The sequence below is a fragment of the Heloderma suspectum genome, chromosome 5, assembly GCF_057233095.1.
Source record: "Heloderma suspectum isolate Gila_16-S chromosome 5, 16-S_ref, whole genome shotgun sequence".
NCBI lineage: Eukaryota > Metazoa > Chordata > Lepidosauria > Squamata > Helodermatidae > Heloderma > Heloderma suspectum.
Genome location: NC_139462.1, coordinates 83,539,976 through 83,559,484, shown reverse-complemented (window position 1 = coordinate 83,559,484; position 19,509 = coordinate 83,539,976).

The window sequence follows — 19,509 nt, the reverse complement described above, 5'->3', positions numbered from 1 at the left end:
GACCATTTGATATGGGTAGATGGGACTGGCAGCTATATATTTCTTCACTTGCTCTCCACTCACACTCAGCACAACCAGCTGCTTTTGCTTTCCAGTTAGTTAAAGCGGAAGACCAAATTACAAAAATCATTTATCAGTATTTGACTGGCATGTATCTCTCTCAGACATTCTTGTACTTTGAAGCCGTATCATTATTTTGCTTAGTTCTTCTACCAACACCACGATGTTGTTTGACTTTTCTGCATCTGGACAAAATACCTCATTATGGATAAATACAAAATAATAAAGGAAGGTATGCAAATTCCTAATGAAATGCTTAGAAATATTTGTATAAATGATATGCAGTAGAAAACATCAAGGTAAAAAAGCACAAACAAACCACTGATTTGGGGCAGGGGTGAATAAGAGCCTGATAAAACTACCACACTAGTCCTATTTGGACATTTCCCTTCCTGTGATTGTAATGATGCGGAGAAGGAGAGTGGAGCCACATCTCCTGGCTCCATTCCTACCCAGCCCCACTCTTGCTTTCTACTCATGGGGGGGGGATGTATGTAAAGGGGAGGCAATGGTTCCCAGTCACAGGGACAGCCTACATGTGTACATACATTCCCTCAACACATGGCCAGCAAAGAATGGGGCCTGCTCATGCGGCCATGTTCTCCCCCTCTATGTGCTTACATTTATTTATTTATTTAAATTTCTTACTCACCCATCTGGCTGGTCACCTGGCCACTCTGGACGATGTACAATGGTACAGTTTAAAACAGTAAAATTACACATTAAAACATCGTATTTCTAAAAAATACCCCCAAATGCATGCCTGAACAACCAAGTTTCCAATGCACGGCAGAAGCTCATTAAGAGGGGGACACGGGAGTAGGGTTAAAGAGTCTAAGCCCCTACACATCTTACCTGAGTGAAAGGACAAAGCTTGTAGAAAGGACTGGCCCTGGCTTCCATGCATTAGCATGGTTTGCTGAAGCTACATGCATAGACTTCAGCATGGTTCGGGATTCCCTGGAATCTGGAACCCATGGACACTTAGTGATGAACTAGCAGTTGAGTAATGAATAATTCAGTGGCAGAGCGCATGCTTTGCATGTAGAAAATGACATTTTCTCTGAAATTCCCAACCAAATTTGAGCCATGATCCACAGAGCCATGCAATACAACCTTGAGTCTAGCTTGGTGTATCACTTAATAAGCCTCATTTAAAATTTAAAGGTGTTCCAAAAGCAGTTGAAGGTTTAAGTGCAAGGAGCTGTAACACACCCTCACTCACTCCAAAAAAGAGGTGAGCTGTTGCATGTGCCAAAAGGGTTTTTTTTTTTTAATTGCAGCCAACCTTCTCCAGACAGGTGGCCTCCAGATGTGTTGGACTGTAACTCACATCAGCCCCAGCCAGCATGGCCAATATCCAAGAATGCTGGGAGTTGTAGTCCAAAACATATGGAGGACACCAGGTATAACTGATTGCTATACAACTCAGAATCAACAGTAGGGTACCTGGTTCTCTACATAGTTCAATGTGCTCACTCACTGCACACCAACTATGTAAACCCTGAGCTTTTTTCTACTAGTTTACTGCCCGTTAGCATGGCTATCAACATGGGGATGATAGCAGCAGCAGACTGGACAGAACTCCTTACAGCACCTATCATGTGATTACGCGGCACCATGTTGTCATCCCCCCCGCCGCCCTTTCCCAGAGGAATACTCTATTTTGGCACTAAGCTGTTGAACAGGAAACATGTGAAATTACCATACATGTTCTGAAGAGAGATTTATATAGGGATGGCAGAGAATTCTGCCACGGATCTCGGGGAGGCTGAATGCCAGTGCATTCGGCCCCCCAAAATCTGTGGCGGAATGGCCTGCCACCCCCCCGCCACCCCCCCGCGGATACCCCGGGACGAGACTTACCTAGGGCGGATCTTCTGGGTGGCGGCAGCTCCGGCAGGGGCTCCGGCAGCGGCAGCGGTGGCGGCTGGTCTTCCGACCGGCTGCTGCCGCCGCCATTTGCAGGGTTTTGTTTTGTTTTTTACACCCATGTGATAGCCTACGTAAGTTTTTACGTAGCCTAAAACGTCTGAGTAAAAAAAAAAAAAGGCGTATGCAAATGGCGGTGGCTACGGCCGCCGCCATTTGCGTACGCCTTTTTTTTTTTAACCCAGATGTTTTAGGCTACGTAAAAACTTACGTAGCCTAAAACGACTAGGTAAGAAAAACAAAAAAGCGTACGCAAATGGCGGCAGCTACGGCCACCGCCATTTGCATTCCTTATTTTGGGCCGTCTTAGTCTACATAAATAATTACGTAGACTAAGACGGCGAAAATAAGGGGAACGCAAATAGCGTCCACTACGCTATTTGCGTTCCCCTTATTTTCGCCGTCTTAGTCTACGTAAATATTTACGTAGATTAAGATGTCAAAAATAAGGAACGCAAATGGCAGTGGCTGTAGTTGCCGCCATTTGCGTACGCGGGTTTGGGGGTTTTTTTCCAGAGCCCTCCGCGGCCGGAAATCTGGCTGCGGACGGCTCTGGCTTGGCTGGGCCTGGCCAGCTGCTCCGCAGAGCCGCCGCGGAGCACAGCTGGCCAAGAAGGATACTAGGGGGGAGGAACGGAGCACCTCCCCCCCTGTCCAGGATTCCGGGGGAAGGGACGGAGCGCCTTCCCCCTGTCCAGGATTCCGTGGGGAGGGACGGAACGCCTCCCCCACCACCATTAGCATAATCCGTGAACAGGTAAGTGATTTTCGTACATTCCTAGATTTATATGCTTAAACAGTGATGTGTCACATAATCCTATACATGTCTACTCAGAAGTAAATTTTATTGAATTCTTTAGGGCTTACTTATATAAAATTTTCTTTAAAACAAGGATTCTTTCTACTAACAAACAGCAGCTGATTTTGTAGATAGTTAGGATAAAAATTATATCTAAAGTTTATCCATATATCAAAATCCAGAAATGGAGTGGAGAAAATGTTGACTACTTAGTCTTAACCAGCCAACACTTCCATTTTTCTATGCGAACAAGTTTTAATTTAAAATTTAAAAGAACAAACTGAATTCGAGGGCAGAACTAACACAAACTTTACTAAGGGAGCAATCCTATGTTCTCAGATTGGAGCCTCCAGGATCAAAGGCTCTGCTTCTTCCGTTGCCAGCAGAGTGGAAGTCAGAAGTGGGACTTATAGTGTTTTCTTCCATCCATTGACCAAATATTCATTTAGACACGTTCCCTTCATGCCCACTAGTCCACCCCCAAAGTATCCAGTTTCCCTCTTCTACAAGGTGTTGTAGAAAGTCCCTCTTCTACAATTGGAGTTCCTCCATGATGGCTGAGAGGAGCCAAGAAGAGGCCTCCAACATTTTAATTTTTTTTTTAAACCCTCTTCCAGCTCTGTCTACTGCCCCAGAGAATTTCATCTTAACAATCCTATGGGCCCTGGGATGCTGACTAGGGTCCATAGGACTGATCTCTAGCTAGCAAAAATAATTTATATCACATTTTATTGAACATCAACTCAAACTTCACAGATTTATCAATGGTTAAGAAAAAATTGGAAAGTAGTTTTATTGATCAAATTAACATATTTTTAAGAAGTCAGCAAAATTCACAGGCAAACTAATTTATACAGAAGTGGTCTCTTTTTAAACACTTTTGGAATCAATCATCAATACCAGGATAAGGTTTTACCCTATCCCTTTCATTTTTGTAATTAAATTATTACTTAATATAAAGTTTGTTGTAAACTCTGCACTTTACATGTAAAACTTCTATCTTGTATGTTAATCCTTATAACTTGTTTAATCTGTATTTATATTGTTTTATTATCTTTCATAATGAAATTAAAGAAGTATTTGTCAAATCAGGTTTAGTTACTGTAATAAAGTTTTAATAATTTTAATTGTGATCTAGTTTACCATTCCCTGATATGGTAAAATGTTTTCATTAAATTGATCCTCTGAATTTCCTTAATATCGTAATTTTTAATTTGTAATTATATGTATTTGTCAAAAATCAACATGACTTACTTTGTTTCTATAGCACAGATTTTATGTTTCTTACTAATATTTAATTATTTACATAAAATACTTGTGTGTTTTTCTAGCTTATAATATATTCTAGGTGTATCATCTACTAGGCATTGTCAAGTATAAGGTTCATTTCCTTTGCAAATTTTGACTGGAATTGTCTAATCATCCATTATTCTCTTAAGAGACAGTTTGCAAAATCAAATTTTTGGCCCAACATCAAATGTTCTTGTTGATAAATTCTTGAAATGTCTCTAAATAAAGATCTAGACAGTCACAGAACTGGTAGTAAGCAAGTAACAGTTTCTCAAGTAAACACACCTTCCTTGATTTGGACCCATTTTGTATTTATGTCATTACAGAGCACCCGTTGTATTGCACAATAACAAACATTCTTGGTTTAAATTTGGGAGTAAGGGCTTTGATGTATTCTGTGTTTACCCTTACTGTAATGAGAGAAAACATAAAAAATATTCTTTATAATAGGTTGGTTCCAGAAATCCCATGAACAGAATTCTACTCATGAAGTAATACACACCCCTCATAGAAGTGGGGGAGGAGGTGATTTTCCACAGTTCCACCTTGCATCTTCCTGCACCTCCCAAAAATCAGCTTAGGAGTGTTGGAGGACACTGCAAGGGAGGCTGCAGGGGAAAGAAGGAATTAGCTAAAATCACTTCCACCTTCCATGAGCAGAAGCCTCTGCTGGGTTGCATTCCCTTCCACAAACAAAAGAAGACCTTCCATGCAATGAAAAACTACTCTGGACCCAGAGAGAGAAAAAGAGAGAGAGAGACGGAGGGGGGGGAGAGAGAGACAGAGAGACGGGGGGGGGGAGAGGGAGAGATGACAGGACAGTTCTGTATTTCAGAATGCCAAAATACTATATAAGTGTATTTCCTATTCTGCAGTCCATATAGCACAATTTGAGATTTCTTCCTTTAGAGAGCAATCCTATGGCTCCTAGATAGTAGGAGCCCACAGGATAGTTCAAATTCCTGGACCTGAAGTCAGAGACAGCGCTCCAACCTCAGACCCAGGATTCCAAGCTTCCCACCCATGCCCCCTCAGAGCCAGCACAGAGAGAACCCTGCCAGCTGCCTCTCCGAGGTCACAAAAGAAACCTCAGGGAAGAGGGAAAAGGGGGCAGTTCTGTGGGTGGGGAGGGGAGAGGACTGGAGAAGTGGGGATAACGACCCTTGCCCAGCCTCCTTCCCTCCCCCTCCGCAGAGCCCTAGTTCAACAGGCAAAAATGTCCATCTAGCAAAAACGCATAGCAGAAGAAGCGCAGAGGCGATGAGCATCGGGCTAAGACTGTGCCCTTAGTTGCTTCCAAGTAAGAATTAACCATATAACAGAGCTATATAACACAGGAATGAAAGCACAACATGAAATGTATAATATACAAAAATGGGAGAGACAGAGAGACAGAACATTCCTTTTTAATTCATATTCAGAATTCGTATTTCTGCAGCAGCATGACTCTTCTACTTCATGGAATAACTTGCCCAGCAATGAAGGATCCCATTCCTTTTCACCCTTTTCAGTGATAGCATGGTTGCAATCCAACATAAACTAGGAACTCACCTCCGAGTCCGCCAGGGGATCCGTGGGGAGGGGGAGGTGATCCGTTCCTCCCCCCGGAATCCTCCCCGGATGGCTCCGCAGCAAGTCCACAGAGCTGCTGGCCGGGTCCATCTGCTGCCGCCCTGCCTGTCTTCAGACACAAATGGCATCTGCTACACCAGACAGGCAGACAGACACCAGACAGGCAGGAGCAGATGGGACAGGTGGCAGTGGACGGACGGCAGCAGGTAGGATCCGGCTCCACGCGGATTCCCCCAGGTGGCGGAGGTGAGTCTTTCGTTCCGCCGCGGAATCCGGCCTCATTGGAGTCCGTGGCGGAATTCTCCGCCATCCTTAACATAAACAAGAAGCCCTAAGCCTTTACTTTCTTAGTATATAGGCTTTCTACTAACAAGTCCTGCAAAATTATCTATGTATTACCAGTGGTGTTCCATGGCTCCCACTCAATTTAAGAAATGCTTTATTTGAACCAAAATATTTTCTTTTATATGATATATAGATTGTATTAAAGAAGTGCTATTAGGATAATGCTATCCAAAACTTGATCTTGGATAATATCCAATTATGAACTTTATTTGCCAGTTAGCATTAAGAGTCTCCTGGACAGGAGGTCAAATCAGTCAATCCTAAAGGAAATCAACCCTGACTGCTCATTAGAAGGACAGATACTGAAGCTGAAGCTCAAATATTTTGGCCACCTAATGTGAAGAGAAGACTCGCTAGAAAAGACCCTGATGCTGGGAAAGATTGAAGGCAAAAGGAGAAGGGGATGGCAGAGGATGAGATGGTTAGATAGCATCACTGATGCAATGAACATGAACTTGAGCACACTCCGGGAGAGAGCGGAGGACAGGAAGGCCTGGCGTGTTATGGTCCATGGAGTCACAAAGAGTCGGACATGACTTAACGACTTAACAACAACAACAACAACAACAATTAGATTCATATGCGTATACAAAAGCTATTCAAGAACTACTTGCTGTATTACCAAGTCTATTCACATCATTTCTTACTGTCTGAAAGCCAAATCTGATGTATGCTCTTCAACTTATTGTGATAAAGATTACAAGTCCTTGGAACTGAAGGGAGTATTCAAAGAAGTACAGTTATTGAGGTCTGCAAAGCACTTGACAAGCAACAACAGACCTCCATACAACCTGTATGCCTCTATACAACAATTTGCCTTGGTGAGTCTCAAATTGTGCAGACTTGTATAATGGATCCATATGTCAAAAAAATCTACTCAGCTTAAAGAGGATGTTTCAATAACCTCCTTTATTTCTATGTTTTTGTTCCACTTCTTAAACCATATTCCCTGTTGTATTCATACTAAAATATTTTTTTTAAAAAAATAGGTCATGCTGTAGTATTTCCTTACTGCTTACTTTAAGATTCACTACTTTAAAAAAATATTGATCCTAAATTTCTAGTAATTCTGCTACTAGAAATATCTAGCAATTCTGTTACATTGCTAGTAATTCTGGAGATATGTGCTACATCAGGGGTCCCCAAAGTGCCCATGGGGCCCTCTAATGGCACCCATGAAGCTCTCAATTCCCTGTACCCTTCAAAAAGTTATTTTTAATAAAATAAGTGAAAAACATTAGGGCACCGGGTTCTCCTTCCTGTTCCTGAACCTGCCACTGATCTACTGTTCACCAGGCAGGAAGAAAAGGAAAGAGTTGCTTCTTGGACCCACGCAATGTTCCTCCATTCATACAGACCATTCCCCTTTGTTTGCTCTCTTATCTCTCTACTCCCAGCTTCTAGCCTTGCTATTATTCACCACCTAACACCTTTACTCATTATTTGTCTCCCCTTCTCATCCCTAGCCTTGCTCTTTCTCCCACTCATACCATTATCTTGCTGTTTCTCCTCACTCCTAGCCTTGCTCTTTCTGTCCCTTCTACCCCTTTTCCTTGTTAGTTCCCCTTCCCTCCCATCCTCTAGCCTCACTATTTCTCACCCCCACCCCTCTTTTGACTTACCAGGCTCCCAGTAACCACATCCGTCATGGGAGCCATTCTGTGGTCATGCCCATAGCAGTTTCTCAAATTCCCAAATGTGCTGACAGGTCCAAAAAGGTTGAGGACCCCTCAGCTACATGGATGACTTGCAGTTAATAAATGTTGGGCAACATGTCTAGCACTCTTTGCCCCTCTTCCCATTGCATACAGTCCTTTCTAGTTTTAAATGCTATGAAATGTGGAATTTTTAAAGAGACCCGTGTCTGATTAGTTCATTTTTGCCTCCATTTCCTGTATCTGATGAAGTGGACTCAAGTCCATGAAAGCCTATGCCATAATACATTTGTACATTTGGCACCTTTAAGGTGCCAGAATACTTCACAGTTTTTGCTGCAACAGATTATCATGGCTAACCCTCTGGAAATTAATATATCTGGTTTTCTAAGCAAATATAACAATACTATGAGATCATCAAGTGATAATTTTATATTTTCTAGTTTGATCACTTTATTTGTTCTGTATGGTGTATTAATTGCAATGGTCTGTGGCTAATGCAAATACATACATACATACATACATACACAGTGTGTGTGTGTGTGTGTGTGTGTGTAGATAGACAGATAGATAGACAGACAGACAGACATAGATGCATACCTGACTCCAGCCAATCTCAATCTGACACTCTTCCATATCTTGACTCTCTCTTCACTAGCTCTTCACTTCACCCAATCACCAGCTCCCCTCTGGGTCCAAGCACATCCAAATCCTCTACCATTTAACTTCAAAGTCCTAACTTTTCAAAGATGAGACAATTAGTTAAAAGAAAATTAAAAGGGTCAAATGGCTATAAGATGCTTGGATGTTATTCAAAACCATGATAACAGAGGCTAAAAAAGCATACGTAGCTCAGATTAGGAAAGGCACAAAAAGTCCAACAAGAGACCTCTATGGTAGAGAGGCAGTCAAAGAAATTGAAAACCAAGAAGAATGCTTAAAATGGAAGTCCTGCCCAAATTAAGAAACTAGAAAGAGCACCAATTAAGTTAAAGGAAATTTGAAGAGCATATTACTAGAAACAAAGACAAACAGTAAAAGCCTTTTCCGACTATATCAGAAGCAATTAAATAACCCAAACCTTTATCCTAAATTGTTCTTTTCTTTTTTAAAAACTCTATTTATATTTATCCCAGCAGTTACACTGTTGCAGTAGAAAAGATGTATTTTAAAAAATAATAAATGATGGCAAGAGGTCATGGTTTTATATATTTTAAAGTAAGAAGAATGGGGCACGAATGTCCTTAAAATATCTTCTGCTGTGAAGACCAACACAAAGATTTCCTTCAGCTTTTCTGCAATCTATTATACCTCAGTAATCATTTCATTTCTTTGTCAACTAGTGGTCCAATAGTCTCCTAGGTGTTTCCTGCTTCTTATAAAAACAAGATTAAATGATTTAACATCTCCTTTTCAATAAAGGCACCAGTGGCAGAATGGATTCCTCCTTCCCACTATAGTCTTCTGTGCATGTATTAGGCACTCTCCGGAGCATATTTCTGGGGATACAGGGGTGAAGGGAAGAAGGGGGAAGAATTGTGCTTGCATATATGGATGTCAGTCACCCAATGTAATTTGTAGCTAATTGTTAATTTTACATCAATCGCACATAAAAAAGAAAAAATATATTAAATAAGAACTTTTCAGACAGTATATAAACCTCGTTCTCAGTGGCCAAAAGCTTATCCACACACACATTCCATTCCTGTGGAAACACTTTCAGTTCTTCACATGGGGCTCTTTGGATCCTAGCTCTAGTTTATTTCTGGAGTCTTTAAAATGTTGCTTCATCAAATACATTTTTATACTGTGGATTGAAATACATTTCTGATTCTCTTTAAATTTGGATTTTGTTATCTCCAGTGTATGTGAAAGATTAAGCAATGTAGCTTTAATTGAACAGAGTTCTTTTACTCAATGAGAATAAATGTTTCTTAAAACATTGTTATATGGAATTATGCTTTTGCCACCCCATGGAGAAGGAGTAACACATATGGCTGTATTAGTAAACAAGAAGTGTGAAGGCAGAAAGAAAGTACAAGCTTTGTAATGCTTTTTACCTGCTGCCACAGATTCTGATTGCACAGTCAATATGCTCCTGTGGCTGACTAGATGTGAGTGATGGATTCTGGATCAATACACTGCCATATATTTTCCAGAGGGACTGCAATTACTGACTTGGAAAGCACTCTAGCAAAATTTCAATATTAAGTCAATAAAGTAAATGTCTCTATTTTGATCCATGTTATCTTAGATATGGGTAAAGATGTTTTAAGCTGCTTCTTAAGACAGGTTAATGAGTGTATAGAGTTTTTGCAACTATAATGTTATATAAATATAGGAAGTAAGGCAGCCAAACTAAAAAAAATGTGATTTTATGGAATACAGTATTTATACTAGTTAAATAAATATGCCAGAAAGCATCTTGCATGGAACAAAAAAGTAATTGTCTACAAGACTTTAATCTTATGCACAACTGGTGGGGTATGCATGGAAGCTTTTACAATTTCATTTTATTGTACTGAATACCATAATAAGATATGAAACAGCTAACATAAATACTTCTGAACACTATTCTCTCATTTACAGTCTATCTACAAAAGTACCCAGCCAGTCCCCACTGAAGATAGTTCTATAGATGCAAAATCCATGAGTTTTTGTATATAACCCAGTTTGTCTCAATAATGGGTTTTATTTCAAGAAAAATATATTTTCATTTATTAAATCTACTTTAACTGTACATTTAGTGTAGAATGTAGAAGCAAGTATCAGTATAGAAGGAGTAGCTATACTGATTTTATTTATTTAAAAAATTATCCCCCTTTTCTTTCATCAATAATCAAAATGGCTTGAAAGTTGAATAGGGTTGCAACCCCACTGAACTCAGTGGGACTTACTTCTGAGTGGACATGTATAGTGTTTGCACCGTTAAACAGTAAAAGAACAAATATATAAAACATCATGGACAGCCAGATAAAAGATGGACACATTAAATTACTACTACTTCTATTACTACAACTACTATTACTATTAATAATAATGCAGAGTTTCCCAGATTGGCAAGGAAGAAAACGGATAGCATTTCTATAGATGTCCATGAAGTGATGTCTTTCCTTATCCTTCATTGGTTATTGGGGACCTTCCCATTGAGTTCCAGATGCCTTTTGCAAGGCTAGGTTTATCTGGAACCTGGGGCCTGTCTACATGAGCGGTTTTCTCCGATGTTGCTGTGGCTTAAAGTCATTAGGAACACATGACATCACTGCCACTCTGTAGCAAAGCCAGCATTTCCAGCCTGAAACCCAGAGTTTTTTCAGAGGCATTTTGTGCCGTGTTTACCCTTTAAACCAGCTTCCGCCCACTTCCAGTGCAGTGCACCCCATATCCCTGAATTAAATGCAGCTTCTTATGTATGTTGGCCTGGGCAGGGCAGGCGGGGGGCTCTGCTGTTGCATCACCATAGGTGGGCTGCCCCCTTTGATTTTATTTTTTTCCTGCTGCATCCCTGCTTTGTGGAATGGTGGTCGTCAGGGTTTGGGGAACGTATTGCCCTCAAGTGCACTTGAGCAAAGACCAGACTCCCACCAAAAAGTAAACACAAGCACAGCATCCCTACTTGGAAGTAAGGGAACAGCTGATTACCCCAGTTTAATTTTTAATTCAATTTGCTCCACATCATTTTTTTTCAAGGGTGCCAGGTTGGGGAAGAAACTGGTTGTCTCCTCACATATCGCCGAGCATGGAAAAGGGGGCTTTGGAGGGAAGTGAGCCTGTTATTCTCAATGGATGCTGCTTCTCTGCTGCTGCTGGCTCTCCCAGTGCCTCCTCTCCTCCCTCTCCTGCATACTCTAGTTTTCACTGTATTGTCCTATCTATACAGCAAAACAGCGAAATACTGGGTCTGTAGACTCCCGCTCCTGGCCACCTCCTCTCGCTAGATAGCTAGTAATTGAAACAGCACCGCTCCAATTTTCTTAATGGGAAAAAGATGCTACAGATTCTCAGCGGGAGGAAAGCAGACAACAGAGGCTGCAGACTGAGAATGGGTGAAGCAGCTAGATCACTGTATTTACTCCCTGGAAGTGTACAACTGGGGTTTTATGACTGGGCAACACAGGCTGCAGACTGTCAATGGGTAAAGTGCTAGATCCCTGTATTTACTCCCTGGAAAAGGAGAAAGGGGATGGGAGCTCTAACTTACTGACTGATGGCTGGAATAGGGCAAAATTGCACTGGTGGAGTGCTCCCATAGGGAGCCTTCAGATGCTGTTGGGGGTAATACTGTGGTAGCTGGGGGGAGCCTGGACAGGGACGGGAAACAAGCCTGCAGGTGCTGCTCATTGGTTGAGCGGCACCTACAGGGTTGAGTAATACTCCTCCCACCCAAGTCAGAAGTATGTTGCCTTCAAGTGCTGTGAGACCAATGCAAAGTAGATTTTTAAAGTACGGTACACTCAGCTTTTCTTGCTTCATGTGTCCCTGATGGACCAAAGCTGATTCCATGAAAATCCAGGTAATACTCCAACGTGCTTCTCATTATGTTGTAGTGAAGATCCCACCCCACCCACCCCCTAAGTGTGTGAGAAACAGCTCGGGGAAAACAAAATTTGGAGCAGAAAACTAGGGGATGGGTAAAGGGTTAATAACCTCTTCCTGAAATAGCTTTTTTAAAAAATAGTAATAATTGTAAATAAACACACCCACTCCAAATTCATTACACATATTTGCATAGAAGGCACAGTTTACTCTTGAGCGGCTGCAATACATACTGTGTATGTTTATGTTTGGTTAATGCTTTTATTCATCCAACTCTCACTGACTTCTGTGTGGTATATATGGACTGAAATTAATACGAATTTTTAAAAGGGGATGGAGCTTGAAGCATGTAAGCAAAGTGCAACACAGCCGCACATTAGTACACTTGATCCAAAACTCAATCTCGAACTACCGTTATTGGATAAATAATAGTAATTGTTTGGTCTCTGGGATTTCAAAATAGCAATAAGCAATTAAGTGATTTGGACTAGAGCTGTGCACAAATGGCATCTCATAATTCTTTAGCCTATTTTTGGGCAAAGAAATTAGGGGGACAATTTCATCAAATTTCTCCTAGGCGACGAGAAATTATCCAACAGCTTCTCACAGATAGGGCTCACTATTGGTAGGGGTTGTAGCCCAGGTTGTTTCTTCTTTCCTAAGGGTTTTTGGTTTATTGCACTGCTTCTGTAGGTGGCAACAGCATCAAATGGGGTGAGGCTTCCACTTTTTTGAGGCAGAGTTTTGAATTTCTTTTGGTGGCATTTTTGAGCAGTGGAGAGATGTGCAATAGAGAGAGAAAACACTCACTGCGAGGTGAGGTGGCCGAGGGTGCCGTGAGTGTTTTCTCTCTCTATTGCACATCTCTCCACTGCTCTGCAGCCTCCCAGGCCACCTGCACTTCCTGAACTGAAAAAGCCCCATGGGAGGAATTTCCTCACGATGTCTTCCTCATGATGGCTTTAACTGAAGTGCGGGAAGCCGAGGAGGCTACAGGCTGCCGCAGAGATTGCTGTACAATGACAGGCAGGAGGACACTCATGCACACTCCTCAGCCACCTCATAACTAAGGGGAGCGTAAGAACCCCAAACCTAACCTATGAGAATTTCTCCAGAATTTCTCCTCCTTTGAATTTCTTTTCAAATGTAATTTCTTTTCTATCAAATTGAATGAGAATGTCAAAAAATGTGGGAGTAATTTTCAGCACAGCACTAATTTGGACCCAGTAAGTAATGAGAGATACAGACAAAAAAAGAATGACTTCTTGTTGGGGCAGGGGAAACCTTGCTGATTTATCATTTTATTCAGCTAATGGGTATGATAAAACACAAATGGTATGTAGTTATGCGGAGAGAATATTTCATTATGATAAAAATCAGTCTGCCAAATTTTAATGCATTTGAGATTTTTATGATGAAAGAGGTGAAAATGGCTATGATACAATGATTGTGCACATTCTTCCACCCACAGACAGAAGCATAACTACCATCCAAGTCTTAATATACATTCTCTATAATGTAACATAAATATTCTTCCTTCTACTTTTGCTTTGAGCCACAAAATTTTACAAGTAGCAATAAAAAACAAGGCTATTCAACAATTAAAGGGCAAATCAGACTGATCTGTGCAGCAACTGTAAAGTCCTTTATTTCAATAGATTCTACTCTCATGTAATACGCAGATGAAGGTACTTTTAACGGCTCATTATCACAAGCTAGCTTATGTATCTCTAGTTGATGAAATGTGACAAGCCCACATGTACCACCATGAGCTCCTTGACGAAGAGCAGAACACCCACTTCAGTAGGATTGTACCCTTTCCATGCATGACAGCCACACGTTTTAGAATATACATACCTTGCTTTTTATACCTTGCCAAAAATTCATAAGGGAGTCACCCCACCCCACCCCTCCAAACAGACAACAGTGTGAGGATGTAATTCAGTATTATAACCACTCTCCCAGTATGTGGATCACTTCCTAAAACCTTTCATACCTTTAATGCCGTCTTATGTACGTGATTACTCTGATTAACAAACTCGAAACTGATAATATAGAGACAGATATTTTGATCACTATGGATGTAAGATCTTTATACACCAAGATACCTCAGAAAAGATGCCCGAAAAGTTATAGAACAAACATTGGAAAGGAGAACAAAAAAACATCCTCTACCCACTGTCTTCTCTTCCTTGCAGAAACAGTGCTTGTCAAAATTATTTTGAATTTGATAATAGGTTTTACTGGCAAATTAAGGGGGTTGCCATGAGCTGCTCTATGGCCCCAGAAGAGACCAACTTATGTATGGCATAATATGAAAAAGAAATCATCTGAGGACCAATATACAACAAAACGTTTGATATGGCTGAGGTATATTGATGATATATTCACAATTTGGAAAGGAGGTGAAGAGGAGCTGCCTACAACAATTCATAATGTGGGTAAATACCGGGGATAAAAACATCAAATATAATACTCATTCTTACACCCTGGAAGTATACTTTTTAGATCTCAAAGTGAGAAAAGAGGGGGAACAACTTCCCACTACAATATTTATTTATAGAAAGCCCACCGACGTTTCTGCATATTTAAAATACGATAGCTCATACCCCAGCACCCTAAGGAACAACCTCCCATATGGACAGTTTCTATGACTCAACCAAAACACTTCCAACAGATCAGATTTCAGGCAGCAATCACACATTCCCTCCAAGCATTTACAGGAAAGAGGATACCCTGAGCCTATAATAACACAGAGCTTTAAACCGCAGAAAAAGGCCACAGGCTGAACTGTTAATAGATGCAAAAAGAACATCCTCAGACCGAATCAACTGTGCTTTAACATTTGACCATATTACCAACAAACTGCAAGGGAACATAAAAAGATATTGGCATAAAATACAACATATTTCAGGTTGCCAAGAGAAACCACTAATTTCCTTTAAAAGAACCAGGAATATCAGAAATTTTCTGATAAGGAATGAATTTAAAGAACACAATAGAAGTTTAGCCAATGTCTTGCCAAGTGCTTCCATGCCTAGGGGCCATCACCCATGTGGACAATGCAGCTACTGCAAATACACCTCCAAAATTACATAATTTGAAAATCCCTCCAATCAACAGACATAGAATTAGAAGCATTTCACTACCTGCAGTAGTGCCTTTGTAGTTTATGCTGTCCAGTGTAAATGCCCTAAGCTTTATGTCGGGAAAACAGTAAGACCCTTAAAAAGACGGATAGGGGAACACCAGAGTAACAACCGAACAGGTGCCCCACTTGTAAGCCATTTTCCAGAACAAAAGCATTCTCCCACAGATCTAAAATTTTGGGCATTGAATCAGCTAGATATTAAGGAAGAAGAAAATCTGTTGAGGAGAGAAGCTGAGTGCATTTTGAGCCTAAACATTTTCTCTCCGTGTGGTTTAAATGAAGACCTGGAATCTTTACGACTCTTACGACGTCATAGAATCATAGAATCATATAATAGTGGGGTCAGAACAGGACTATGAGACCATCAATTCCAACCCCCTGCTCAATAAAGGAATCCAAGTCAAAGCATCCATGATAGATGGCTGTCCAGTTTCATCTTGAATGCCTCCAGTATGGGAGAGCCCACCACCTCCCTAGGTAATTGGTTCCATTGTCGTATTACTCTAACAGTCAGGACTTTCTCCTGATGTTCAGCGGGAATCAGGCTTCCTGTAACTTGAGGAAATAACCATTATTCCATGTCCTGCACTCTGGGATGATCGAGAAGAGATCCTGGCTTTCCTCTCTGTGACAATCTTTCAAGTACTTGAAGAGCACTATCATATCTCCCCTCAGTCTTCTCTTCTCAAGGCTAAACATGCCCAGTTCTTTCAGTCTCTCTTCATAGGGCTTTGCTTCCAGTCCCCTAATCATCTTTGTTGCCTTCCTCTTGAACCCTCTGCAGTTTGTCTGCATCCTTCTTAAAGTGTGCCCAGAACTGGACACAGTACTCAAAATGGGGCCTAACCAGTGCTGAGTAGAGGGGAACTAGTACTTCACGTGATTTGGAAGCTATACTTCTAGTAATGCAGCCCAAAAGAGCATTTGCCTTTTTTTGCAGCCACATCACATTGTTGGCTCATATTCAGCTTGTGATCGACAACCATTCCACGATCCTTCTCGCTTGTATTGTTGAGCCAAGTATCCCCCATTTTGTAACGGTGTATTGGGTTTCTTCTTCCTAGGTGCAGAATTTGGCATTTATCTACTAAATTTCATTCTGTTGTTTTCAGCCCAGTGCTCCAGCCTATCAAGATCACTCTGAATTTTGTTTCTGTCTTCCAGGGTATTCACTATCCTGCTCAATTTTGTGTCATCTGCAAATTTGATCAGCATTCCCTGCACCTCCTCCTCCAAGTCATTAATAAAAATATTGAAGAGCACTGGGCCCAGGACTGAGCCCTGCGGTACCCTGCTCGTTACCTCTCCCCAGTTTGAGAACATCCCATTGATAAGCACTCTTTGAGTCCAATTCTGTAGCCAACTGTGGATCCACCTGATAGTTGTTTCATCTAGCCCATTTTTAGCTAGTTTGCCAATCAGGACATCATGGGGCACTTTGTCGAAAGCTTCGCTGAAGTCGAGGTATATTATGTCCACAGCGTTTCCATAGTCCACAAGGGAGGTTACCTGATCAAAAAATGAGATCAGATTCGTCTGGCACTGCATTGTTTTCAAGGAGCTTACAGATGGATTGCTTTATCATCTGCTCCAGAATTTTCCCAGAGATTGATGCCAGACTGACTGTCTGTACTTCCCAGGTTCCTCCTTCTGCCCTTTTTGAAGATAGGGACAACATTAGCCCTCCTCCAGTCATCTAGCACTTCACCCGTAGTCCTCCATGATTTCTCAAAGATAATAGACAGTGGTTCTGAGAGTTCTTCTTCCAGCTCCTTTATTTCTCTAGGATCAGTTCATCTGGCCCTGGAGATTTGAACTCATTCAACATAATTAGGCGTTCCTTGACCATATGAAATAAAAAAGTAAAAAAAACATACACACACACACACCCGTGATAGGTTACATGACGATTTACGTAGCCTATCACGGCTAGATTTCCAAAGTCAGCCGTGATAGGCTACGTAAATCGTCACGTAGCCTATCACGGGTGACTTTGGAAAAAAAAAAAGCGCGTACACAAATGGCGGCGGCCCATGGGCGCCGCCATTTGCGTTCCTTATTTTGGCACGTCTAGTCTACGTAAAGATTTATGTAGACTACGGCGAAAATAAGGGCAACACAAATAGCGATCCGTCCCACCCCCCAGAATCCATCCGGGCCGGCTCCGCTCTGCAGCAATCCTGCGGAGCTGGCCACCGGCTCTGCTTCGCTGGTGATATGGCCGGCCGCCATTGCTGTGCCATATCACTGGGGAAGGGGAAGTGAGTCTCTGGACGCAAATGGTATAGTGGACGCCATTTGTGTCCCTATTCACGTGAAAGGCTATGCAAATATGTGTGTAGCCTATTGTGTCAGAAAACAGGGATGCAAATGGTGTAGTGGAAGCCATTTGCGGCTGTAAAGCTGGTAGATTAGCCTAAATGCAGCCATAAATGGCTGCATTTAGGCTAATCTACCAGCTTTACGGCCGCAAATGGCACCTGCTACGCCATTTACGTCCGGAGATTCACTTACCCTACTGCAGCAATATGGCAGGGCAATGGCGATATGGCATGGATTATTGGGGGAAGCAGAGGTGAGTGCTCCGTTCTGCCATGGGCCCTAATGGGGCTGGATTCTTGCAATCCAGCCTCATTGGGGTCCATGGTGGAATTCTCCCCATCCCTAAGAACCAAGAACATAGTTACTTTGCCCCAGATTTCCCATAACTGCTACTGTATCTAATAAGTCATCTCTTGGTTAGGATGAAGTCAAGGATAGATGATCCTCCTGTTCCTTCCCCCTCTTTCTGTAGGAGGAAGTCATAAGCAACACAAGTCAGGAATTTCTTGGAGGGGCCATGTTTTGCAGAATTTGTCTCCCAATGGATATCAGGGAAACTGAAGTCCCCCATTACTACCATATCGTGCTTCCTTGAAACGCTGGCAATTTGCTTTTCAAAAGTTTCATCCTCGTCTTCTCCTTGATTGGGTGATCAGTAGTAGGCTCTGATCACCATGTGTCTTTTATTCTTTGCTCCATTTATTTTAACCCAGATGCTCTCGATGGGGCTACCAAGCTCATCCTCCTGTATTTTTTAACAAGTTATATCGTTCAGTTGCTGTATTCCAGTCATGGGAGTCATCCCACCAAGTTTCAGTTACACCTATCAAGTCATAGTTTCCCTCCTGTATTAAGAGTTCAAGTTCGTTCTGTTTGTTTCCCATACTCTGGGCACTATAGACATCGAAGACCATGTGCTTTATGGTCTGGCTTTCTTCCTACATTTTTTGAAGACTGTTATTGGGTGCCATTAGAGCTGTTCTCTCCATTGTGGTGCATAAGCCTTGGTGCATTGTTACCCCAACTTTACATCTCCCTCCCCTGTAGGCTTAGTTTAAAGCCCTCCTGATGAAGTTCCTCATGCTGTGGCCAAACACACTCTTCCCAGCCCTTGTGAGGTGCAACCAATCCCTTGCCAACAGCCCATCTTCCAGGAAGTATAGCCCGTGGTCCCAGAATCCAGCTCTCTCGCGTTGGCACCACCTTCGTAGCCAATCATTCACCCAGAGTATTTTTCTTTCTCTTTCTATCCCTCTTCTAAATACTGGAAGGCTAGATGAGAAAACTATCTGTGTCCCAAAGTTCTTGAGTTTCCTTCCCAAAGCTTCAAAGTCTGACATGATTTAGTCATAGCTCCGCTTGGCGGTATCATTTGTTCCCGCATGGATGAGAAGAAAGGGATTCATGTTAGTGGGCTTTATGAGTGTAGGCAACCTTTCAGTCACGTCTCTAATCTGTCCTCCTGGGAGACAGCACACCTGGCGAGTCCATGGGTCTTTCTGACAGAGTTGGGTGTCGATCCCACAGAGCAAGGAGTCTCTCACAACTACTACTCTTCTGTTCTTGTTGTTGTAGGCCTTGGTTTCATTGTCTCTGCTTGACTAACCATCAGCCTCTTGCTCGCTCTCATGCGGGGTCCCCTGTAATTCTTCCTCTGCAGGCTGTCCTCCAGTCTCAGCTATGCAAGCAAATGACCTTCTTCAAGTATGAACATTTATGAATATAATTTGTTATTTTAAATACTCTAGTTCAACTTTTCTGGCCAATTTAACTGTTTCTTCAGGGGATGGCCATCCCATCACTTCAGCCCCTCTTTCTGATACTAATTTTCTTGGATCTGGGAGGCT